Genomic DNA, 27,924 nt, shown 5'->3' with positions numbered 1-27,924 from the left:
TAATATATACGTATATGTGTATACTTTTTTTGCGTGTGTGTCTACTATATAGTTGGAGGTGCCTTAGTTACTGTTTTAGCTCACCTGTAATCTATTTTATATGTATGTTTGTGTTTTGTTTAAACCACTGCCGCGGTGTTCACTCACTCGTAAGTTGCTATCTGAATGTTTGCGTTCTGTCTGATCCTCTGACGTGGTGTTTACTCACTCGTAAGTTACTTTATGAATGAATGCATTCTGTTTAAATGTTTTAATGTTCTGTATAAATGTTTAAACCTATTTTGATGCAGTGTGAGTTCATTAACTAACTAGGCACTCTGACTATAAAACTTACGCTCACCCTTATCTCTAGCATTTTGTTAGATGCAATATTTTTTCCTAATCCATTTCCAAAATATCATGCCATTTGTTTTGAGTTACTGTTTGCATAAAGTAGCTCTTTTTAATTACTCCAGGTCAGTTCAGGTTCACGATCATCACGATCACCCTGCTACTGGTATTATGTAACCCAGTGCTAACTGCACCATGCCTTGCTGTTTTGTAGAGGTAAAGGCTAGGAAAAACAAAATCCAACTTAACAATCCCCTGCCTTGGGGCTCTTGGTTGAGTAAAGACTAGAGATGGTGTCTCAATAAAAACTTCTGATCAAATTGGCCATACCTCTCTCTTTACCCCTCTGCCAATATTGTTGTTATTGGTGACTTTAATGTTCATCACACTGAATGGCTTGGCCTTTTTTGACTTGTTTTCCTTGCAACCTTAACCATTCACCTTTATGTTTGGTCTCTGATCCTAGCTTTTGTTCAGTTTCTCTTTTTTCTCCTTTAGATGGTTCTGACCATGCAATGATGTCTTTAAATAAGCAAGTTTTGCAACATCGGTTAGGAAGGATGCGTGAACTTTCATTTAAATGCTTATCCGCGGTGCTCTATGATGAGACCGTAAAGAATTCTTGGGGCACCTAAATGAAATAAACAATAAAAAAAGTCTTTCATCTCGTACTTTATTTTCGGACCTTATCATTGCATTACTCACTACTACTCTAAAACTGACTGGGATTCTTTTCGCGATTTTCTTTGTGACGGTCCTTTAGCTGATGTCTTTTCCCTTTCAGCTGAAAATAACGCCTGCTACATTACCTCGTGAATTCAGGCAAAAATTGAAGCTTTTATTCCTTCTTGTCGGTTCTAAGTCAAGTCTCATTCTACTCCATCGTTTTCATCTGATTGTAATCAATTTTTTCATCTTTTTTAAAAGAACAAATGTCTTGAGAACAAGCGACTATTTATTATAGAAAGAAATTGATGTAAAAAGGTGCTGTCTGATGGTAAGCTTCGTTTATCGTTTATCTTATCTCAGAAGATAGGCTCTAAAGACTTTTGGAAATTCTTCAACAGCGTTATTAACAATGATTGTTTGAACATTCCATCTCTCATTCATGGGGCTGGTCTTATTATCTCTCCCAAGGATAAGGCAAAACTATTTGGAAAATTTTTTTTTCTAATTCGACTCTCGAATCTTATGGCTATTTTCTTCCTTCCATTCCGATCAAACAGGTTAACACATTGTTAGACATCAAACCACTCCAGCTTTTATTGCTAAAGTCATATCTCGATTAAACTCTTCTACGGCTTGTGGTCCAGACAACTTTCCTGTCATATTCTTACAAAATTGTTTTCAAGAACTCTCTTCAATTTTCTCAAAACTATTCAATAAGTGCTTGACTGAGTCTTGTTTTCCTGCCTTCTGGAAAATGCCATCTGTTGTTCAAATTTTAAAAAACTCCGATTATTGTCCAATCAGTCTTCTTTCTGTTATTAGCAAGGTCTTTGAGTCTTTAATAAATAAATTTCTCAAATTCCATCTTGAATCAAATAACATACTATTCGACAACCAATACGGTTTTTGATCCCATATGCTAAACTTGCTAACTGCTTTGACTGAAAGATTTTATCGTGCAATAGATGGAGGCGGAGAAACTAGGGCTCTTGACATATCTAAGGCTTTCAACAAAGTTTGGCATGCTGGCCTTCTCCATAAGCTTGTTTCATATGGTGTATCTGGGAAAGTTTTGAGATTATCAAATTGTTTCTTTCTAACCGCTTTATTAAAGTTATCCTCGAAGGCCAACACTTGTCTATATTTCCAGGAGCTTTTGGGGTACCTCAAAGTTCTATCTTTGGTTTTGTTTTGTTTTTTTATCTACATTAATGATCTTCCCGTCAACCTTACATCTAAAGTAGCTCTTTTTGCTAATGACTCAACTTTATACTCCTGTCTTGACAAAAAGCCTTCTCTTTTCTATCGCTTAAAACAGACAGCTAATCTTAAATCTGATTTCACTACTGTATTAGAATGGGAATCACACTGGCTTGTAAATTTATTTTCAAAAAAACTCAGTTATTTACTGAAAACAATTATTGCAAAACTGTTGATATTCCTATATTAATGAATGACAGTCCTCTCACTGAGTCGTCTTCTTTACGTCTTCTTCGATTATTGTTTATTACTGACCTTTCATAAAAAATATATACACAATCGATTGCTAAATTATTATCTGCTAAGGTTGCTTCTCTTTATTGTAGTCGCGATTTTCTCTCTCTTGATTCTATTCTTTATCTTTACAAATCTCTCACTCGTCCCTGTATGGATTACTGTTGTCATAATTGTGCTGGCTCTTCTAACGATGCTCTTTCTCTTCTAGACAAGGTCCAAAAATACATTGTAAACGTAGTTGGACCCGTTTGATCTGCTAAGCTTAAGCCTCTTTCCCATTGTTGCAAATTTACATCTCTTTCTCTTTTCTACAAATACTATCATGGTCGCTGCTTAAAGGAGTTAGCATCTCTAGTTCCATCAACTAAAACTAGTGATGAAAATTTCCGGAAATTTTCCGTGAAAATTTGATCAAAATTTCCGGAAATTTTCAAAAATTTTTTTTATTTAATTTGCTACTCTATAATTAGATAATAAACAAAATTGCAAAGAATTATACACCTAATCCGTTTTTTAGTTAAGTAATTTTATTATTTTTGTGAAAAAATATATAAGAGTGAAAAACCACGAGAAAAGTTTTTCAAAGATTTCTGTTTTTCATTTTTAAATTACTGAAAAATAGTTTTCCTGCAATTTATTAGATGCATTTTTTTAATTCTTTTTTTTAATAATTAAGCTTCAGCTATTCTGTCGTAATATAATTATAGGTCTTTGCAAATGTTAATGCTTAGCCATGTGAAAATCAATACTATCATCACTTAAATATACACTGTCATACTCATCATCATTATCATTGAGTGATAAGGAGCAATGACTTATATTGTTTTTATCATCAATCTTTTTTTTTTTGTAAACATAAATATTTTTTTTTTAGAATTAAATTTAACCAACCTATTCTGTAATTTCAAATTGTAAACAATAAATAATTACTATGATGCTCTTGTATCGGTTAAACGATTTCTATTTTTAGATTTTTGCAATGAAAACTCTTTGTTTGTACGCTTAGCAGATGCAATGCTGCAGTTGCTAGACAATCTTATTAATGCCATTCTCTTCAATAGTGTTGTTGGTGCATATGCTTTCCACCATATAACTGGATTACACTCCACACTCAGCTTCCAAATATAACTGCGACTATCCTGGCTATATATTCCACTACGAGCTATAAAATTTATTAATTCATCAAATATAACATCAGCAGCTAATGTTTCATTTTCAGCTAATCTGAATATATGCTGCTCAGCTAAAATCATTTCTGAATGATTCAAATCTTGACCTAAAAATTTTGGATCAAGCAAATTAGCTGCAAAATATATAGGATTTATGACAAAGTCTTCACATCAGATATCTCAGCTGTGACACATGAGTAGACTTGTGAAACAATAGATTTGATGCTGTATCAACCTCTGATTTAAGAATAGCCAATGATACAAGTTTTAGAAGTTTTTAAGCTAAGTCTGTTTTTTCCATAATTTTTTTAATTCTTTAAAGTTAATTTCCTTTTTGTGTTGTTGTGTTTTTCAATATGTTCTTGTGCTCTCTCATTAATTACTGCCAATCGCAATGAGTCACAAAACGTAGATTGCGTTGTAACATTGAAAACTGAGATAACCATCTAGTTACAACAGGAAGAATTAATTTCACATTTTTTTTCAGAGAATGTAGGCTACAACGCTCAAGGATGCTCTTTAGAACATGCTTGTTTTTAAAAAAACTTAACCAATTGTTTATTTTGCTTAAGTGTTTCAGAAATTTTGTTATTCTTCTTTACTAGGTCACAAGCTAACAAATTTAGACCGTGAGAAAAACAGCCATATGATGACATCCAATCATATTTACTTTCTATCAATTTCCAAACATCCACCATGGCCGATGCATTGTCAGTGCAGAAAGCTTTTATTTTTCTCTTGCTCAATAAAACTTTTTCATTTTTAACCTCAACCATTTGATCAAATAGATATTGTCCAGTGTGGGAGTTTTCTTTTGGATGAATACTTTTCATGTATATTGGAGTTGGAGTAGCTAATATAATCTGTATGTGTGAATCATTATTTATACAAAACCAACCATCTATCATGAGGACAAATGTTTCTGCCTGGGATATCAGTTCTTGTTTTAATTTATTTACTTGGTTATATACTTTGTCTAATAGATCATGACTCAGGACATAACGTTTTGGAGGTGACCAACCAGGTCGAATCGTTTTGAAGAAATTAATCCAAAATGGATCTTCTGACATGCTAAAAGGGCTAGCTGTTGCATAAATTGTTTTTGCATGTTGTATATTTATTTCATCACACTCTTGTGCTGGCATTTTATAAAAAAAATATGATATAGGTTTTTGATTGAGAGGTACAATAGATGTTGAACTAACATCTTTTTCTTTTTCTGAAGATTTTAGAAAAGAACACTCTTGTACATCAGAACATAAATCATTAGCAACTACACTGATTGTGGACTTGGCGCCTAAATTTTTTACAATACTGCTAAAGTTTTTGTCACAAGAATCTCGTATTAAATCTGCTACAGCTGCATAATTACTTGCACTAAGTGTTTTTTAGCTCGACTAAGTGTTTTTTAACTCGAGTGGAGTTTTGAGTGAGAAACTTTGCGTTGCAGTATGAGCAAATAAATGCATTTTTTCCATCTTGGCACAATTTTTTTTTAAAATAACCATTCCAAACTTGATCAAAATCACGAGGCGTGTTTTAACTTATACTAAAAACGTTCAAATTTAAAAAAAAGTACAACTTAAAAGATATATTTAGTCAATTTAGTTTACATAGAATACAAACCTAATTTATAACTTATATGCTATATTTATACTCATATTATTATATTAACTAATTTTTTTATAATTATTTTATAATTGTGTATATATATAATTATACCTACTTATACGCACACACAGATATACATATAATATATATATATATATATATATATATATATATATATATATATATATATATATATATATATATATATATATATATATATATATTTAATATTAGTTAATATAATTATTTCTCATTAAAAAAAGTAAGGTAATAGTAAACTATACAAAAAATATAAAATTACAAAAAATATATTTCCGCGCAATTATTTAAAATTTTCTAAAATTTCCGGGAATTTTTCAATACTAACAAAAACTTATTCTCGCTTGACTGGTCAATTCAGTAAAATCTCATTCTTTTACTGTATCTGTCTCTACATGCTCTAAAAACTTTTATTTTCCTAGTTTTTTTCACCGCACTTTAACCCTTCGGAACTCTTCCCATCTTCATGTTTTCCTGAATCATAAAACCTTCAAATTTTTAAGTCTTAAAAAACGGCTATAAAATCTGTTTTTTCAATTTTCTATTTGTAGGGGAAAGGCGCCTATGATAGCATAGCGCCTATGATGGCATACCGGTCATATTTCCATTAAAATTGGTTTTGGTAAAAAAATGATTAGACCTACATGACTATACTGACTTTACTTTAGTTTTAGTGAAAAAACGTACCTTGTGCACAAGTATTGTTTTTATAATCAACAAAAATCGATTTTGGGATGTGCTGTTGCAGTTTTATTTCCTTCATATATCTAAGATTGCGATTTTACTATTAACTGTGCAGAAATGAAATTTTCATGCATTTTATGTTCAAGTTTTGTGCATTTAGTGGAATAGTTACTTTAATTTTATCTTTTGAACAAAGCAGACACAGCTTGTTTTAATGAAAATGATGACTTTTACCCATGATGGCATACTGACGAGTTGGGAGTGTTGAAATATTGACGAGTTGGAAAAACCTTTTTTTTTTATAAGAAAAACTTATTTTTAAGTAAAGTTGAAAGAAAGCGATGCTTCAAAATTTTACAATGCTTGTGTGTAGCATGAAATGGTAAATTAGGATGGTTTCGAGTAATTTCTGGCTTTTCTGAAGGAAGACTCTAAGGTTAAATGAAATCATTAAGTTACCCTCGATCCTAACTAGCCCCATCCTTCCCTATGCCATCATAGGAGCAGTGGTTGCCCATGATGGCATACTTGTGCTTTTTTTTACAATAAGAATAACTTATAAAAAAATAAAACTGATGAAAACTCCCAGAGTAATTATTGTTCTAGATGTAACAAGGAATGTATCCATATTAAAACTTTTAATAATGGTCTTCAGGATACTGAATAATGAAGCTTCAAAGTTAAGTATGCCATCATAGGCGCCTTTCCCCTATATTATAATTTTCTAATCTCATGGGGTTTTGAAATTATAGCTTGATACAATAATTGTTTTTTAGTAAAGCATTACCTAAAAGGCACCAAAGTACAAAATTTTATTTAAATAAATATAAATTTAAATTGTTATAAAAATAATTATTATTGTTGTTATTATTAATGTTAATATTTTTATCAATATCGTTTTATTAAAATAATAATTATTATCATTATAACTATTAATAAATATATATATATATATATATATATATATATATATATATATATATATATATATATATATATATATATATATATATATATATATATATATATATATATATATATATATATATATATATCTGTGTGTGTGTGTGTGTGTGTGTGTGTGTGTGTGTGTGTGTGTGAAAAATTTATTTTCAGAATATATATGATTGACTAATTAGCTCAGACCGTCGTCAGTCGTAAAAAAAATTTAATAATAATAATATCACAAAAAACGTTAAAAATAGCCGTTAAGAAGACCTAAATATGAACTGACATAAGGTGAAAACTATTTTGAGATTTCAAAATAGTTTTCACCTTATGTCAGTTCATATTTAGGACAACGGTGTTAAAATTGCGCATTTTGGCGCAATTTTAACACCGTTGTTCTTGTTTAAAAGTGTTGTCCTTGCTTAAATGCCTCATCTCGTAATTCTTTTAGGTATAACCTCAAGGGATTCTCTTTCATGGTAGCTAGAACTAAGAGCAATTGTTTTGGGGTGCATCCAATAAAATATACCGTGGCAATTCTTGCAGAGGTCTGAGACTTCGGAAGCATGTCAATTACTTTTTATGCTGTTTAATCAAGTAAAAGATATTTAATAAAAGTTGTTATTATAAACTGTGTTCCATATTTAAGGTATTTTGGGAAAAAATTTTTTAAGGCTCTTTATATAAAACCTTTAATTGTTTGATTAATTTTTGATTTTGGTTTTATTTGTGTTTGAAGTTGCGGATTTTCGGAAGTTAATAAGTTAACTTTTGAAATTTGAAATTGGTTGTTAACTTCATCGGTAATGCGTAACAAATCACATCCTTTTTGCAATTTTTAGTTAATATTGAGTTCAAAATTGTAGAGTGAGGTGGAGTTTACAATTAAATTTATTTGAACCAATAAAAACCAGAAATAAAAATTTTTTTGTTCAGAAAACAAAAAATAAGTGTTAAAATTAAGTGAAATTTTGTCTTTATAATGCGAAAATAAAAACTCATGTAAAATGAGAAGCACTTTATATAATTTGATAAAATTTGGTGCAAACGTAGCATATGGCAGCATCAAACTCTTTATAAAATTTTAGCCGGGTTGGTTTACTGGTTATAGATTTATGGCAGTTTGAGTTTATATTTTGTTAGTTTTTTGCTTCTTATACCTCCAAACGTCACCGATTACTGTGGTATTCGAACACTATTTTCAAAGTAATGGTTACATAAGTGTTCTGCTACGTAATATCAATAAATTTTTTTATAATTTTTTTATTGCTAAAACTACCATTTTTATTTTATAGACCAAAATATTGATTTGCTATTTAAAGCGTTGTTCGACTTGGCATATGCGTGAAAATTTCAGCATTTCCTAAAGTATAAACTACTGTCAAAATGCATGAACACGTTAAAAATGGTTGAAAAGCATTTATAAAGACATAAAAAAGATACATAAAAAAAACATGAAAATTTAGATAAGATAACTAATATAATTGACAAATAAAATGTTTGGAGGGGCGGTCAGAGGTAATTCTTGTGAATGGGAGAATAGTCCTTTGAAGGGGGCGACTGAATAAGTGCGAATTTCATAACTGCGAATCAGCATAAGTGCGACTGGCATAAGTGCGAACTGGCATAAGTGCGAACTGGCACAAGCGCGAACTGGCACAAGAGCGAATCACTTGCAAAAACTGGCATAAGTGCGAACTAGCACAAGCGCGAACTGGCATAAGTGCGCCGAAAGAATTTGCAAACATTGGCATAAGTGCGAACTGGCATAAGTGCGAACTGGCATAAGTGCGAACCAATTGCAAAAACTGGCATAAGTGCGAACTGGCACAAGCGCGAATTAGCATAAGTGCGCCGAAAGAATTTGCAAACATTGGCATAAGTGCAAATTGGCATAAGTGGCGAATTGGCAAGTTCGCACTTATGCCAATTCGCACTTATGCCAGTTCGCACTTATGCCAATTCGCACTTATGCCAATGTTTGCAAATTCTTTCGGCGCACTTATGCCAGTTCGCGCTTGTGCCAGTTCGCACTTATGCCAGTTTTTGCAATTGATTCGCACATATGCCAGTTCGCACTTATGCCAGTTCGCACTTAAGCCAATGTTTGCAAATTCTTTTGGCGCACTTATGCCAGTTCGCGCTTGTGCCAGTTCGCACTTATGCCAGTTTTTGCAATTGATTCGCACATATGCCAGTTCGCACTTATGCCAGTTCGCACTTATGCCAATGTTTGCAAATTCTTTCGGCGCACTTATGCCAGTTCGCGCTTGTGCCAGTTCGCACTTATGCCAGTCTTTGCAACTGCTTCGCACTTATGCAGATTCGCAGTTATGAAATTCGCACTTATTCAGCCTCCTCCTTTGAAGAGCAGTAAAAATCTTTTGTTGGAATGTGTCATCAAATAAAATCTCATCTAAATTGTCAAAAAGTATGACAAACTTCATTAATTTAAATAATTATTTCCTTTAAAGGAAAGAATTATTTCCGTATAATTTAAAAAAAGAGCATCCTCCTGAAGAGCAAATCACCAGTGAGAAAAAATCAAATGTACGTAGGTTCTGCCTTTTCCAAAAGGGCAAAGGCAGAACATGCCTTTGCCCTTTTGGAAAAGGTTTGCTCTACCAATGCTCTCAATTAAAGTTCAGGAAAAATCTTCAATCTATTGCAGCAAAAGATGCCAGAGCAGTTGAAAAAATTACATTTGAGTTATTTCCAATAAAGAATTATCCTCTGAAGGAACTATTTGACTTGCTAAAGCATCTGGCGGCGCTCCACTAGCCCAGGTAAATATTTAAGCTTGAATATTTTTTATATATGTATTCAAAGAAAGTTTTTTTTAAAGCAGCAAGATGGTGGAGGCAAATTTTTATTAGAATTTCTTAAAAGTAGGTCAACACTTAAAGGATTACTTCATGTGCAGTGAATCAAAATTACCGACGGAAAAGGAGATTTTGGTACAGCTCGGGTTTTATTATTTATACTTATCAAGTCTTTTTAATGTTACTCAATCTCGCAGAATTTATGGTGGATATTTTGTTAAGTTCTTGTCTTAAGCTTTTGTTAAGAACTAATGGTGGTAAAAATTTTCTCTAAGCTTGTTGATACTGAGTTAAGGGTTGATATCAGCTTACCGCCTCAAAAACAATCTCTCACTCAATGGACTGGCAAAGACACTGGATTTAAAAGACGAATTCATGCTGCGTTATCAGAAGATTTTTCAGAAACTCACTCCAAAATTGAACAAATCTGGTCAATCTTGGATAGAAGCTGTTAAGTAGCCAGCTGCCGTCCACATTTAACTGAGCCGTATTTTTTTTCCCGTTTAAGGGAAATGAATGCAGGAAGCTTCTTAAAAATGTAGATATGCTCCAGCAACTTGCTGGTAGAAAATCGGTTCCTAACATTTTTTACATAATCGAAGCATATAAAAGTTTCAATTTAGTTGTAAAAGCTTGCTTTAGATTTATCCTTCAGCCGGATTTTACTAAAATAATTGAAAATTTCAAAAGGTGTTACTTAATGATAACTGGTGCAAGCGTAACACCAAAAATTCACACTTTTTTCTATTACATTAAAGATTTCATCAGTTGAAAAGGATCCTTTGGGGCCCTATAGTAAACAAACTGTTAAAACTGCTCATCAAGACTTTGATAAACATTGGTCAAGGTATAAACGAAACAATAATTATCCAGATTACAAAGAAAGATTGTTATGCGGCATAACTGATCTAAACCGTAAGCACCTTTAAAGAACTGCTACCATAATTCGATTTATTAGATTTAGCAGCAGAAAATCATAGCTTACGGTTTTAAATGAATATTTTAACCATTTTAATCTTTAACTGCTATTAGCAATTATGAATTTTATTACTGCATGTTAAAATATTGAAGAGTATTTGACTATAAGAGTATATTAAGCTATTATGAATAAATTTTTTTGCGAGAAAATCAAAGAACATGTCTTACAATTTAATCAGATGTTTGATGTTAATGTATGATGTTATATGTAAAAAAATTTTATATTGTTATTTTTTCACTTCATTTTGAAAGTCAATGTATTTAAAAAATTTAAAAAGGTTTCAAATAAAAATTCTTTCAGCAAAAAGCTTTTGTTTTACCATCTGATAGTCTTTTTGTCAGGTTTTGCACTTTTTTAGCAGTTTTTTTAGCAGTAGTCTATACTCTTGGAAATGTTGAGGTATCTACGCTATGCGAAAGCCAATTATAATATTTATGTCTATAAAATGAAAATGGTACATTTAGAAATAAAACTATTATAATAAAAATTGTTGATATTACTTAATAGAACACTCATGTGACCATTACTTTGAAAATCGTGATCGAATAGCACAGTAATCAACAAAATTTAAACTAAAACTGCCATAATTCCTTAACCAGTAAACCAATAAACTGAAATGTTGTTCAGAGTTTGGTGTGGCCATATGCTACATTTGCACCAATTTTTATCAATTTATATAAAATTGTGCTCATTTTACAGGTTGTAAAATGAGATCAATTTTACAATTTAATTTAGTTTGAATGTTCAAATTAAGTTTCACTTAATTTGAACATTCAAACTAAATTATTTTCCGCGGACAAAATAAAAAGATTTCAAAATTTGCATTATAGGGTACCTTGATGTGTACGTTATCACCCCACATAAGAGGCGTTTTTGGGTCAGCTAGCTTATCATTATCAGGGTCCGTACTAACCGTGATCCTTTGGAGATTCGATTATGAAATAATTATAATAATTAAAATATTGTCCCAATGATAATGTTTTTATAATAAAAATAGTTAAATTGATTGAAATTTTTCTCTTTCTTAATTTTAATAATATACCATGTAAATAAACTATAAAAATTGTAAACATAAAACTGCTAACTTCCGGTCTTTTATTGTTTAGTCGATTGTTATTTAAAATACAAGAAATTCTAAATTTAAAATGCAGGATATTCCATACGTCCATTTTTTAAAAGATGGTAAAGTCTATACAAAAAGAGTATAATAAATAACACTGTGGATATCAATCCAAATACTCCAGTTGTAAACAAGATTCTTTTTCCATTAAAGGAAGTAACTATGACAACACTTGTGATAAAAAACACGACTGAGGCTACTCCATAGCACAACAGTGCCCCCGCATTTGCAATAAAATAGACTGGAAGTACATTGTACAATCCAGTGGTTTTTAGGATTATTATCACAAGATCAATTAGCAACGCTACGAAATTGATAAATAAAAAAAACTCAATACTTGATGCGTTGCTACCGGGGACTTCTTTTACGCACAAAATTATAATAACTGCAAGAGATAATGCAAACAACAGCCCAACTTCGAGAAATCCTGAAAAAGATTGCGTCCATTTACAAGCATTGCATCCTTGTATTTTTCTCCGAATACCTGATTGTAAAAGTTTTCTGATAACAAGGGGTTGCATAACTTTTCTTGCGATTGTTTATGTTTGAAGCTCTTCTTGAAAAGTATTCGAAGTAGTGACGTCAAATTTTGTTTTAAGAAGAACTAGTAAATCAAAAAAAAATTCTTTTTTCAAATCCATGCTTTATGCAAGCAGAATTCTATTGGGCCAAGAAATTCTTTTTTTGTTATCTTTTGTAGAAGGAAAAATTACTGTTACGTTTTTAAATTTTTTTTTTATTAATTCAGTGTTCTTATGGGGAAATACAAATTAAATTTTTGTTAACTTAATTAACTTTTTTTGGTCAAATTTTTCCATTTCCTTGTATTGTCATCGAAAATGATTAAGTGTGCAAAATTTGAGCAAAATTGGTTGAGAAAAAAGCTTTCAAAAATTGATTTCAAATTTTGTGGCACACAAACATATATATATATAGAAAGTAATAAGGTTACTTTCTATATATAAAGCATGGAAAAAAAAGTAGCGCGTTTTAAATTTTTGTTTTTTAACTTAATAACTCAAGACTTAACTAGTAAATCAAAAAAAAATTCTTTTTTTAAATCCATGCTTTATGCAAGCAGAATTCTATTGGGCCTAGAAATTCTTTTTTTGTTATCTTTTGTAGAAGGAAAAATTACTGTTTTTTTTTTTTAAATTTAAAAATTACTGTTTTTACTAAATTTTTCTTTTTTAACTTAATAACTTAAGACTTATTAACTTAATAACTTAAAACAATAGGTTTTTAACTTAATAACTTAAGACTTATTACTTAATAACTTAAAACAAAAGGTTTTGAATCGCTGCGCCTTAATGTCTTCGAAACTGCAAATAATTTGCAAATCAATGATATTTGTGACGTAATACGCAATTCATATCAAATAAATAAAATGTATGGGGAAATACAAATTAAATTTTTGTTAACTTAATTAACTTTTTCTGGTCAAATTTTTCCATTTCCTTGTATTGTCATCGAAAATGATTAAGTGTGCAAAATTTGAGCAAAATTGGTTGAGAAAAAAGCTTTCAAAAATTGATTTCAAATTTTGTGGCACACAAACATATATATATATATATATATATATATATATATATATATATATATATATATATATATATATATATATATATATATATATATAGAAAGTAACCTTATATAAAGCATGGAAAAAGATGGTTATTTCGGAATAAGTAAATATTAATTTATTAAATAAATTAAAATTTTCACAGGAAATTTTAAATTGTTACAATTAACTTTTTTTTAAAGTTAATTGTAACAATTTAAGTCTGTCATTTTCTGTAAACAGGAAATTACATGAACTTCAGTATTTTTGTAAAAACTAATTGTAAAAAGAATTCTTTAAAGTATGAGTATTATATGACTATTTTTATAATTTTTTAAAAGGTACTTATTTTCATACCTGCATTCTTTTCTGATTTTGTTAAGACGGGGACCTGATTTATTTTTTATTGCGCATTACTATTAAACCGTCATTGCGATATATGAATAATATATTATTCATGTATATGAATATGAATTTTATATTATATTATATGTATATGAATATATGAATAATATATTATTCATGTACATGAATAATATATATTCATGTATATGAATAATGTATTATTCTCAATCATTGCAATAAATTGAATATTTATTATGTATTATTTAAGTTAAGGAATTTAAAATGCATAACCTACAAACTTGCAAACTTCTGCACTGTCGTAACTCTCATTGCTACATCCTGTGTATCTTTGTTTTCTTCTACGTCTCCTTGTTAAAAAATGAAATTTTCCTGCAATGTTTAATCAAACGAATAGTGTCATTGTAATTTATGCGTGGATTTTTCCCGATTCTATTGATTTATCTAAAATTACTGCTGTAATTGAGGGGTAAAAATTATTATTATCAAATTATATTTATGATTTTTATCCCTTTATATTAGAGATGAGCTGGAACCAGTTTATACCGAGTCACCGGCACATCTCTAATATAAAGGGGTAAAAATCATAAATATAATTTGGTAATAATGATTTTTACCCCTCAATTACAGCAGTAATTTTAGATAAATCAATAGAATCGGGAAAAAAATACCGGGTCCAAATCCGGGTAACCAGCACCGTGTCCATTTTAAAAAGTTGAAATAAAAGCTTGCGAAATCTCAAGCGCTGAATTGTTTTCATAAAATAATTTGCGCTAATTAACTAAGTTTGCCTAAATATATCAAGTTTCTTTTTAATAAACAACTATATTTACACTTGAGGTCACAAATTCAAATTACGCAAACTAAAGTGTAAGCTTGACGTATGTCAACATTTCTCCTCACTTATGGTTGTTAATGTTTGAAATAACTTGCCGTATGAATTCATTAATGACAAAAATATCAAGACCTTTAAAATTAAAACTAACTTTAAAATCAACCTCGAAAAATTTTTTCCAGTGAAAAAGTTTTTCGAGGTTGTATATATCATGTATATACAATAATGTATATACATGATATATCACATACAAAAAATAACAGTAGAACATCATAGAAAGAACATCGCAGAAATCATAAAACATAAATAACACTAAAGTAAACTCCCGGTTATTCGAACGTCCTAAAGGAATATAGTTTACTTCGAATAACTGAAAGTTCGAATAACTGAAAATCTTCGTTATAGTGGCCTATTTCAAGTTACAATCAAATTTTAACAGAAGAAGAGAGTAAAAAAGAAGAAAAATTTTGAAATAATATGCTGTTTAAGTCTTTAACTTCTAAAAAATAAGTTTACAATAAACAAATAAAATCTTTACAATTTATGAACGGAATCATGCTTTCCAAATCTTTTGTCTCTTAGCTCCAAATTGACTGACCCTTAATGATTGTCTTCTTAATGCTTAATCATGTAAGTAAAAGTGTTTTAAACTTTCCGACTACATTTTTTTTTAATATGACCTTTTTCCAATCTTTAAAGGCAAGATATTTATCTTTGATTGATAATTTGAAATTTTTGCTCAATTTTAAATATAAAATTTGCCAGAAACAAAGAGAGTTTCTTAAAAAAGGGTGGTCAATTGCACCCAACGACCCCCACGGTACAATCATGGTACTGCCTTCTTTCGCGTAGACGAGAAATTTTTATTAAAATGTTTAAAGTTTTATGTTTAAAGTGTTCAATTTCGTTATATTTTGATAACGCTACTTTTTTTTACATATATAGATACATATAATTTGAATAAATTCGATTTAGTTATATTTTAACATACAATGCAATGGTATCTTTAGCAGAAGGAAAACTTCGAGTAACTAACAGGGTTATTAGACAAGGGGAGCAAAAAATTAATTCGAATAAAAGGAATTTCGAATAACTTAAGAAAAATTTTCGGGCAATGAAAGTTGCTTCGAATAAGCGACAAATTCGAGTAACCGGGAGTTTACTGTATGTAATATAATTTTTATCCCTCAATTCAAAGTCTCATGTTTCAATTGCATAGTCCAAAGCAGCGGTTCTCAACCTTTATATTGCCGCGACCCTTTTAATACAACCTCTATGATATAGCGAACCCAACTGTAAAATTATTTACGCTCATAGGCCTAAGTAACTGTACTTTTGCTATTGTTATAATACAAATTATATATCGCAATATAAATTTCCGCATATACAGGAATTATTTTCATTGTGAAAAACTGAACATAGCTAAAGTTTTATGTTTAATCACAAAACAATATGTAATTACATTTTTTTCAAAATAGATTTCTAATTATAATTAAACTACAACTAAATGAATTTTATCTTTATGACTTGCATTTATATTTAATTTTCTATATCACGTATTCACCATATTCATGTTGCATACTTATATGAAAATTTGAAAAGCATGACTTATTATGGATAACAGTCTCATTTACAATACATTGCAAATGACTACATTTCAACAATATTCTTGCGACAGTATGTGTACAAAATGTCAATGTCAGTGCGAAGGTTGAGCTTGTTTTTGTTTTACCAGATCAGAAATTCTTGGGGCAGTCTTTGCAGGAGCACAACGAAGGTTATCTTCTGCATTAGGTCTATTTCTGTATTTAGACTTGAAAACTAACAGGCTGGAAAACCCTGTTTTGCAAAGATATGTTGTTAGAAATCGAAGAAGAAGGCGCAACACAATCTCAGACAGAACGGGATATGGTTGCAAACACTTGATCCAAAACTGCGTAACTGACATTAAAGAGAAACCATTTTTCACTGCATCGCTATTTATGAGTTCAATAAACTCTTCCTGCGATGTCTCAGGAACATCTTCAACTTTAACTTTGAATGGATTTCTGGCAAGTGCAAAAGGGATGTTAGGTAGATTTGGAAAGTATGATGAAATTTCGTCCGCAACGCGTGCAAATGTTCTTTCACAGAAATTATCATTGTATTCCGTTTGTCAGGCTCAATGCCATTTTCCTCATAGAAAGCAGATAAGGTTGGCAACATGTAAATTTTATTTTCATTCAATTTTGTTTACCAAAGCTGAAGTTTCATTTGGAAGCATTTGGTCCTTGCAGTGATAAATTTAACTCATTCAAGATGGCAAAGATGTCAACAGGATAGGCTATTTTCTGTAATTCACTTTCATCGCTATAAAATGCTTCGAATTGCGGTTTTGCTTTCTGATTAAAAAACTGTTATAGTTCATCATGAAGTTCAAAAACTCGCTTTAGAACTTTTCCTCTCGACAACCATCTCACTTCAGTGTAAAATAGCAAAACATTGTTGGTCGCATCCAACTCATTACAAATTTTTGAAAACAGTCGACTATTTAAAGCACTCGCTTTCACAAAATTGACAAAACCAATGACGCTCTTCATTACTTCTTGTAACTCTTGTGAGAGTGTTTTCCTTGCTAATATTTGTCGATAAATCATGCAGTGAGTTCCAATGACATTTGGTGACTCATTCTGTACCAAACGTTGAAATCCAGATCGACATCCTAGCATACTTGGAGCACCATCTGTGCAGATACCACAAATATCTTCCCAAGAGATATTATGATTTTTCTGAAATGAACTAACTTTGTCAAATACATCACGTGCAGTAGTAGTAGTTTCAAGAGATTTGCAAAAGAGAAACTTAAAATCGCCATAATTTATATACCTCACGTAAACCAGTAATTGTGAACAATTTGCAACGTCTGTGGATTCATCAAGTTGGATGCTAAATATTGGAAGTGGAGCAGATTTAATTTCCTGAAATATCTGATCAATAATTTCAGCAGACATGTCAGCTATTCTCCTGTGAACAGTATCATTAGACAAGGAAATTGCATTCAGTTTAGTAACATACTCGGTTCCAATCATAACTCTAACAGTGTCTTCGGCCGCTGGCAACAGCAATTTTTCGGCAATATTGTGAGGTTTTATAGCTCTGGCGATTCTAAGAGATACTAAATAAGAAGCTTCAACAGTCGATATGTTTTGTTTATGATACTTGCCACTAGAGGCCACGTTTTTCTATTCGACTAAAAAGAAAAAAATAATTTTCTTCTCTGTTACGCCTGAACTGATTTGTTAACATGTATGTAAATTTTTGATTCATATTACTTTAAACAATTTGTAAAATTTTAGAAGTGAAAACGTGATATATATATATATATATATATATATATATATATATATATATATATATATATACACATCTATGTATATATATATATGCACATCTATGTATATATATATATATATATATATATATATATATATATATATATATATATATATATATATATATATATATATATATATATATATATATATATATATATATATATATATATATATATATATATATATATATATATATATATATATATATATATAGTATTGGACAAAACATTTGCAACCAACATCGAACAATGCTAAAAAGTGTTCCTAATTTTACATGTCTTAAAAACGAAACAAACTATACTACCACAGCAAACAGTTCAGGAGTCTGGAGTCATAGCAAGCCATGACATGAGCAATCAGCTGACAGGTGACAGCACACAGGCAGAATTTCGTTGACAAGTGCCATTTTGCACCGTACAAAACAAGTGCAACTTTTTTGGTTTGTTTCATCTTCTTAAGTCTGGTCCGTGTCAACGTCACGGAAGTTTTTTAATAATTAAAGGAAGTATCCAGAAGTTTCCAGAAGCATGCAGAAGCTTCCAGAATATTCCAAATAAGCATCTGGAAGCATCCAGTAGCATCCAGAAATATCCAGAAACATTCAGAAGCATCTAGACGCATGCAGAAGCTTCCAGAAGCATCGAAAAGAAGCATCTAGAATCTTCCAAAACAGGTTCACACAGGTTCATTTTACTATATAAGAGACATGTAAATCGACATGTAATTCAGTCAGTATATGGAAGTCAATCAGTCAGTATTATCAAGACAGTTTATCGAAGTGAGTTTTATCAAAGTGTTTTATCGAAGAACATCAATACAAAAAGTGAAATACAACAAGTGTTTCATTACATCAATACAGTCCACATCCAACCAAGACGTTGTATTCCACAGAGCATTATTGTATCATCACAAGGTAAATGTAACACGGTAAGCCTTGAGAAGCGTGATTATTTATCTTTATTTTTTTTATGACTTCAAGTGCAAAAATGGATCCCGACAGACTTGGATTGGAACTAAGAAAGAAAATTATTGGCGATTACGTAAGTGGAATGTCACAAAAAAGTATTTGTGATAAATATCGCGTGAAAAAATGGACCGTATCAAGACTATGTTCCAAATATCGTTCTTCGGGGAAGTTGGCAGCAGATAACAAAGGTGGAAGACCGCGTTCCACCACTTCTAGAGAGGATTCTATGATCTTCAGATCCGTCAAGAAGGATCCCTGGATATCATCAGTCGAGATACAAAAGCAATTAGAGCTGCCTGTATCGGAACGAACAATCAGACGACGTGTTGTTGAAGCCGGATTGTTTTCGCGACGCCCTGCAAAGAAACCGCTGATTTCACTAAAAAAACCAGAAGAAAAGACTCCTGTTTGCTACATCTCATATTGCCTGGAATGTACAGAAATTGTGAACTGTCCTGTTCAGTGATGAATCGAAGTTCAACATCATTGGCAGCGATGGCATTTGCCGTGTACGTCGACCGGCCGGAAAACACCTCGATTTACGTTACTGCCATAAGACCGTGAAGCATGGTGGAGGCAATGTAACGGTCTGGGGGTGTTTTTCTGCTAACGGTCTAGGTCCAATACATCGAAACAATGGAATAATGGACCGTTTCATGTATAAAAATATCCTGAAAATGTTATGTTACCTCATGCTGAATGGAATATGCCAATAAAATGGGTTTTTCAGCAAGGCAACGATCCGAAACACACTGCAAAAGTAGTAAAGCAGTGGTTTCAAGACAACCACCTATCGGTGATGGATTGGCCGCCTCAATCTCCGGATCTCAACCCTATCGAGAACCTGTGGGAGATTGTCAACCGCAGAATTAGTCGTGAAGGTGTTCGTAATAAGGATCAACTGTTTGAACAAAAGGCCTGGGCAGCAATTCCACAAAGTTTCATTGATCACCTGATCAAATCTATGCCTCGAAGATGCAAGGCTGTGATCAACAACAAAGGGTTTGCCACGAAATGTTGATAGCGAAATACAGCTTGGTCAACATTTTGTCGAGTTGCACTTGTTTTGTCCAGAAGGAAATCAACTTTTTTTAATACTTTTGATTAATTTATTAATTTTCGTGTACAAATAATGAACTTTGTGATGAATAAAACTTGAAGAACTTTGTCTCTAAACAGTTACATAGTTATTTCTCTAAATTGAAAAAATGTAGCACTTTTATATAAAGAAACTAAATTAGCATTATTTGGCTGCACTCGTTTTGTCTGATACTGTATATCACGTTTACACTTCTAAAATTTTATAAATTGTTCACACTAATATGAATCAAAAATTTACATACATGTTAACAAATCAGTTCAGGCGTAACAGAGAAGAATATTATTTTCTTCTTTTTAGTCGGATAGAAAAACGTGGATTTTTAAATTTTTTAATTTACACAAATATTATTTTCTCCTTTTTAGTTGTAACTGTAAATCATTTATATAGAACTAAATAATAAACTAACTCTAAAAAATATAATTAACTAACTCTAAATGAGCCCTTGAGATGCATAGTGGTACAAGTCACTCATATCTAGTTTTGAGAAGTCTGACTAATATCACAATGGCTGTGAACAAAAACAGCTGTTTAGTGAGGAGCATAACAAAAAACAGTTCCAGCATCGTTATCGATATCATTAGACTTATACCACTCTGCCATGTAATAGAATAAACAAAATGCTAACCATTGGTGGCAATAACTCAAAGTATTGAAAAAAGTGACTTATACCACTATGCATCTCATGGGCTCAAATATTGTTTACGAGTTTTTTTAACTTCCATATCTTATTTGCAATTGTTCATGGCGTTGTGAAACAATACCATTGGATAACACTGATCAACAAATAAAATTTTATTGTGCATATCTTGTTAACTAGGTGGTTTTTTAAAACAAATTAAATATGCTGATTTCAAATATGCAAACCATTTTTTACCATCACGTCAAGTTGTAAAGATATTTGGGTTCAAATCTTTAGTATTTAAGGTAAAGTCCCTAATATTGCCGAAAAAAAAAGTTAACTTCCATATCTTATTTGCAATTGTTCATGGCGTTGTGAAACAATACCATTGGATAACACTGATCAACAAATAAAATTTTATTGTGCATATCTTGTTAACTAGGTGGTTTTTTAAAACAAATTAAATATGCTGATTTCAAATATGCAAACCATTTTTCACCATCACGTCAAGTTGTAAAGATATTTGGGTTCAAATCTTTAGTATTTAAGGTAAAGTCCCTAATATTGCCAAAAAAAAAGTTATTCAAAAGTATGTCAACCTGGGTCTCAAAAGAAGCGTATTTTCATAGAGATTTTAAAAATGTTATTCTTTTGTAATAAAAATAAGTATTTTTTGTATTATTGGTGAATAACATTCTGTTGAAATTTTTTTAAGAGTCTTTAGTATTTTTTTACATAATTTTTTTTGTCAATAAATTTTAAGGAAAAATATTTATGTTTTCTAAAACATAAATATTTTTCTTATTATATATATATTTCGCCGTTTAAGAATAATTACAATAACTAAGTAAATAAATAAAAATTTACATGACAGGAGCAAAAAGAAGACTATAGTTGTCTTGTCACTAAGCCCCGTATTATATACCATACATAGCATAGCTTTTAAAAAAACGTGTAAGATGATACAAAATCTTTTAAATATTAACTAAATTTTCTTAAAAATTTTATTTTAGATAAAGAAAGAAAAAGATAAATAAATAAAAAAAATTAAAAAAAAAAAAAAAATTTTTTATATTTTATCTTCCTATTTCATTTTTAAAAATTTCTTTTCTTGGATTGAAAATAATTAAGAAAAAAAAAATTAAAAAAATAAGTAAAAAAACAACATCAAAAAAGCAAACAAAATGGAACAAAAAATAAAAAATAAATAAAAAAATAAACAAATATAGATAACAAAAACAAAAGATAAAAAATGAACGTACACACTCGCATATAAATATATGGCAAAAAATTAGGGGTACATAAGATTTCAAGAATATATAGTACAAACTTTTTTGCATCCTCGGTAATAAACAAATGATAAAATTAAATCGTGTAAAAGTGTACAATAGAGTTTTTTTTTTTTTATATGTGTATACTAGGGTTATGACTTTTTTTCAACCCCATGCTCCTGTACTGTAGTTTGATAAACTTTTACCTAAAAAGCACGAAATGAACTATTATTTGCATAACTTTTGAAAAAAGTTCACCCCGCCGCACAGTGTATGGCTTCATTCAAGCTAAGTGGACAAAAATATTTTGTTTTGTAATTTCATTTCTAAGAATGTAGTTAACAATATTTTGGTGTTTTATTGATTAGTTATGCAGTAGGGTAGCCTGGGGGAGGCAGGAGGGCAATTACCCCGCGCGTTTAAGCTTAAAAGGGCGCCAAAAAGCCAATTTTACTATAAAAGTATTTTTTTTTTAAATTTTATTGTAGAAAAGGCGATATTTTAATTACTTTTAAGTTTTTAAAAGTTTTTTTCTTGAAAAAGATAATTAAGTAATGTAACAAAATTTTGCATAAAATAAAAATATACTCACTACAAATATACAAAATATAAAAATATACTCACTACACTACGTAAAATAAAAAAAACTATTTTATTAATAATTAATTATTATCGGATGAATCATTGTTATTTTCACTACCCGATGACTCGGACTCTAAATAATCTTCATCGTCACACATAGTTCTATTTTCAACAAGCTGTGGTGGTATTATAGGTGGGATAATTAAATTCAAAACTTCCAACGGTAGTTTACCAGTTTTCTTACTTGACAATTCTCTGTGTGAGTTGATGACAGGATCTGATGTTACCAAAAGCATATTGAGCAAATCTATATTTGTGCAAATACGTGAATTTTTTCTTGTGTGGTGTTCGCGGAATCGACGAAAATCTTTATTGCGGGCTTCTTGAGACAGTTTTCCTATTGGAAGAAGGCATGTTTTTAACTTCCGTGCTATGCTCAAGTATTTGTGCACAGCAACAGGCATATAGTACTACGAATACAGATTAATAATAAAGAGTTTGGGTTTCAGAACAAAGCTTTTCAAATTCATAATAGTTAATATCATAGCCAGAGGAAAGTGTTCTTAATAAAATACTGAAATTTTTATTGAAATTGATGTCTAAACCCGTAATCTCGCCACTCAACTCTGGATTCATAAAAAACTTGCGAGCTGTGTTCTCATCATTTGTATACCCAAAGCCAGGTTTTGATTTCTCTACAATAAGGCCCATATGCTTTTTAAATTTTTGTTTGATATCATCTGAACGTTTTTGGACACTAAATTTATTTTCATCGCTTCTAACTTGCCTCTTTTTTTATATCTAACCAATAGCTAATGTGTAGCATGCACTCAAAAAAACGAATCCACGCATGCAAGGTAGACAGACCAAAACCATAATGCTCTTTTTTAACAACTAAGTCTTTTACTTCACCGTTCATCATTTTAGGAGTCGCACCACATATGTAACATTTTTGTTGGGAACTTGTGTCAGTCAAGGCATAACAAACTTTTCCATCTATCATTGATAGTATTAGGTCGTGTTTAACAGTAATTTGAGATTCGTTGAGTCTTATAGATGTTGAAACAAGTTTTGAAACTTCTTTTAAAACTTGGTTAGTTTCTGTTGTAGTTAAAAGATTTGTTTCTTTTGAAAAAATAAATTTAATTGGTCGGCAATTAAGCGTGGATGAAGGTCGTGGATTTTGTCAAATAATATTTTGACCGTCACTCTGTCTCAACGGAACAAATGAAAATACAAACAAAAACTCATTAGTAGCATCAGAGTTTTTAAATCTCTATTTGTATGTGCGGTGACCGGAGCTCCCATCACATCCCGATTTGCTAATTAGTGTGAATGGCGTAGTAAAAGTAATACTTTTAAGAACTTTGCATTGGGCTTCAATTAGGCATTCAGTAGTTTTATCAAGTATAGCTTGTAGGCTAATTTCGGCACGTGTTTCTGTAGCAGAAATATTTTCATCTAATGGATAACATAACTTTTTCGACTTGCATAGACTATAATAAGATGGAAATAATATATGCCCTGCATTTGAAGACCACTTTCTCGTCTGTTTATAAGAATGACTTGTACATTTAGAGTCAATGTAATAAGTTAATACCTCGTCACAATTTAACTGCTTGCCACCACAAATAAAGTCTTTTGATTTAATTTTTTCTGATGATTCCAGACTTTTTTTGATTAAAGTAGCTTGGTTTCTGTGCCCCAACACACGGCATGCTACTTCAGCAGCTGTGGTCAACTCAGTTGCACTTTACGATTTTACTAAGTTTTGAACCCTTCGTTTTTTGGTTTTAAAGGACGAGTCTTCAAAGTTCTTTTTTGGTCGTCCTTGAATTTTTCCAGATGATGAAAAAGTATATACTTATATAACTAAATTTTATTTTTGTTTAAAAAACGGTCCATCATCGTATGTGCTGCAGACCATTTTATTGCGACTTTTGAAGCCATACATGAAATTTTTAACTGCAAAGACCTCTCAGAATCTCTAGTCACATCAGTTACATCAGTAACACAAAATCTTTGCAAAATAAAATCCAATAAACGAGAATTTCTTTTTTCTTAATTATGTCTTCGCCATTCTTAAAATAACTCCATTTTTAAAAAAGAGCGCACATGATCTAAATGAAATTTAGTAACAAAAAATTGTGGATTTATGTGGTGAAAATTTTTTCTTTGTTGTACCCATTAGGACTTTAGCTATACACTGTTAATAAATTAGCTTGGATACATGTGGATACAAAAAGTTGCATAAATTTAAAAATTAAAAAACAAAAAATATTTTACAATTTCAACCCAGTTTTTTAAACCATATTTTAATACATATTGCTTAACTTTTAAATAAAATATTTAATGTAATTAAATAGTACTTACCCTTAAAAGTAAAATCCATCGCTGCATTAAAATGATTGGTTTCTTTAATTCATGTTAAATGTTAATGCAACCATTGTAAATTTTTATATAATTTTTTTCAAAAATGAAATTACATTTTAACGCCTTTTTAATTGCTTATGACTCATTGCTCTGGAATGTTTTTCATAATTAACACCGCAAGTTATTACTAATGTAGGACTGTTATTGTAAAAATATTCTCAATTAGTCGATTTCTTAATATGACTTTTGTCCACCTAGCTTGTATAAAGCGATACACTGTGCGCCGTTCAAAAATCGATTTTATATATTCCCATGTATTCCTAGTGGGCACAAGATATTTTAGACGTTTAAAATACGTCTTTTGCCTACTGGGTTACATAGTAGTGCTTATGTCAAAATCGACTTTTCAATGGCAGTGTTAACTTCTTTCAAAATATATGCAAATAATAGTTCATTTTCTTGCATTTTAGGTAAAAATTCATCAAACTACAGTACAGGAGCATGGGGTTAAAAAAAGTTATAACCCTAGTATAAATATAAAATTAACAAATATATTCATAATTATATAAATCAAATCATAAGAGTACTCTTATTTAACGCCTTAGAAAAAATTAAATTCATTGTCGTTTGACAGAAGAGTTTGCCTAAGTTTTGTTTAAAACTGTTTAAGCGAAGAGAGTGTTTTAAGATCATCATTTAAAAGTGTATTCCATAATTTAGGTCCTCGATTTGTAATTGAGTATTTAGTGACTGAATAATAGGTTTTGGATTGACTAAAATTATTTTTTGAGAATCTTGTGCTGTATATATGATTTATATATACAGCACAAGATTCACAGCCCTGATAACATGTTTTTGTTTGCAGAGAAGTCTATTTATTTTTGTAACGTTGGTGCTGCACTAAGCAAAATTTGTATAGTTTAGGTAACAATGTATAAATGAAAAGTATATGTAATTCAAACAAGATTTAAAAATTAAAGTTTAAAAACTCTTTAGCTTTATACAGTATACCAATATTTTTTTAAATTTTTTTTTTCAATAACATTTATATGTTCTCTCCAGTTAATACCTTCATCTAGAATTACGCCCAAGAATTTTAACGTTATTTTCCTTTTTATTAAATTATTATCAATAAAAAGATTCGGTAGTTTCCATGAAATATTTTTTTTTGAAGCATGATGGAATAATGTGTATTTAGTTTTATTAATGTTTAGGGATAGTTTATAGGATTTAAACCATTGGCTTAGTTTATCAAATTCTCTGTTTACTGTTAAAAATAAAATATTAATATCTCCATTGGAATAAAACAAGTTAGTATCATTGGCAAATAAAATTGAGTTTAAGATATTAGAAAAATTATTTAAATCACTAATATAAAATAGAAATAAGAGGGGTCCTTGTATTGAACCCTGGGAAAACCGCATGTGATAGTCATATTATCCGTTTTTCCACCTTCGTATGAAATATATTGCTTCCTGTTAAGCAAGTAACTTTTAAGCTAAGCCAAGTTTGAATTTCTTATACCGTAGATTTCGAGTTTAGATAAAAGAATTATATGATCAACTGTATTAAAGGGCTTGCTTAGATCTATAAAAAACACCTAAAGTATACTTTTTTTCATTAAACCCTTTAAACATAGCATGTACAAGATGAAAGATTGGGTGATCAGTAGAATGACCAAATTTAAAACCAAATTGTTTATTGTACAAAATATTTTTTTTGCTTAAGAAAGAATAGAGTCTATTATACATAATTCGTTTTAGAATTTTTGAAAAACATGTAGAATTGAGATCAACCTATAATTAGTAACGTCATAAGGATCACCTGATTTTAAAATTGGGACAACTCTAGCGATTTTTAACTTTTCCGGAAAAATTCCGTCTTTTATTTTTGTCATCACACCATGTCTCGCTGAGACAAATAATTTGAAAATTAATATTAATTTTACATAAAAATTGTTTTAAAGAATTAAATTTTTTTCAAGACTTCTAATATTAACATGAAGGATCGAGAACGAGTTGTTCCCCATTCCTTCAATGATATTTTTTGAATTTACATTATAATATAATGGGTTAATATTTTTTATTCGATCATTATTATTATAAAAGTTAATATCAGGATCAGAATCTTTTTTTTAACGTATTTATTTTTCAGTTAGTAATGAATTAAATTTAAAATTTTTTAAAGCTGAATCCTCGGCCATTTTAAATAAGAGTAATATAACAAAGAAAAACTAATAAAAATCAAACAATATTGTAAACTTAAAAAAAAAATCATTTAACAAAATTTCAATCTCTAAATTCTTTGACAATTAAATTATAGTAAATGACTATAGAATATTTACCTTTAATACTATGACTTTTACTTTCTTCAAAAAGTTTTTTTCAAATTGCCGCAATTTCGATTGAATAATCTTCGTTAATGTAAATTCCCGATCCTTTTAGCTTATTTGCATTCTTTAAAATTTCAACCTTATCTTTGTAGTTTAGTAGTTTTGTTACAATAGTTCTTGGTTTTTTTGGGTCAAATTTCCCTGTTCTATGAGCTCTTCCAATAACGACTCCTTTTACATTAAGTTCATTTTCTAACAAATTAATAATTTTTTTTTCTGAGTTATTCCAGCTTTCAGAGTGTAATATGTAAGTTTTTACTTATAAACAGTCAATGAAAGCTTTTCATTCAATGGTGTCATTTATTTAGAGTTTTCTTTTTTTCATTTATATCCAAAATTTACATTTTAGCTTAACTGTAACTTGAATTTTTTTAAATGAGCTTAAAAATAGTTATATCGATGGGTTAATTTGCAAACAAGATAATTATTATGCATATATGGACATATGAAATAAAATTATTTCATATGTCCATATATGCACTAACATGCATTTGTATTGTTATTTTTCATATTTATGTATTTAAAATCATTACTAATAACAAAATTGGAGTTGGAGGAGTTTTGATTCACGTAAAGGAAAACATAATGCGTGAAGAATAATAAGTTAGTTTCTGAAA

General features: G+C 30.1%; 1 pseudogene; it reads right to left on the bottom strand.

The window, feature by feature from the left end:
- Positions 1 to 16,326: 16,326 nt before the first annotated feature.
- Positions 16,327 to 20,670, bottom strand: LOC136081366 (protein FAM200A-like; annotated as a pseudogene).
- Positions 20,671 to 27,924: the final 7,254 nt, after the last annotated feature.

The sequence above is a fragment of the Hydra vulgaris genome, chromosome 06 (assembly GCF_038396675.1).
Source record: "Hydra vulgaris chromosome 06, alternate assembly HydraT2T_AEP".
Classification (NCBI taxonomy): domain Eukaryota; kingdom Metazoa; phylum Cnidaria; class Hydrozoa; order Anthoathecata; family Hydridae; genus Hydra; species Hydra vulgaris.
The sequence above is the reverse complement of the archived record's forward strand: the minus strand, read 5'-3'. Positions and strand labels throughout refer to the sequence as shown.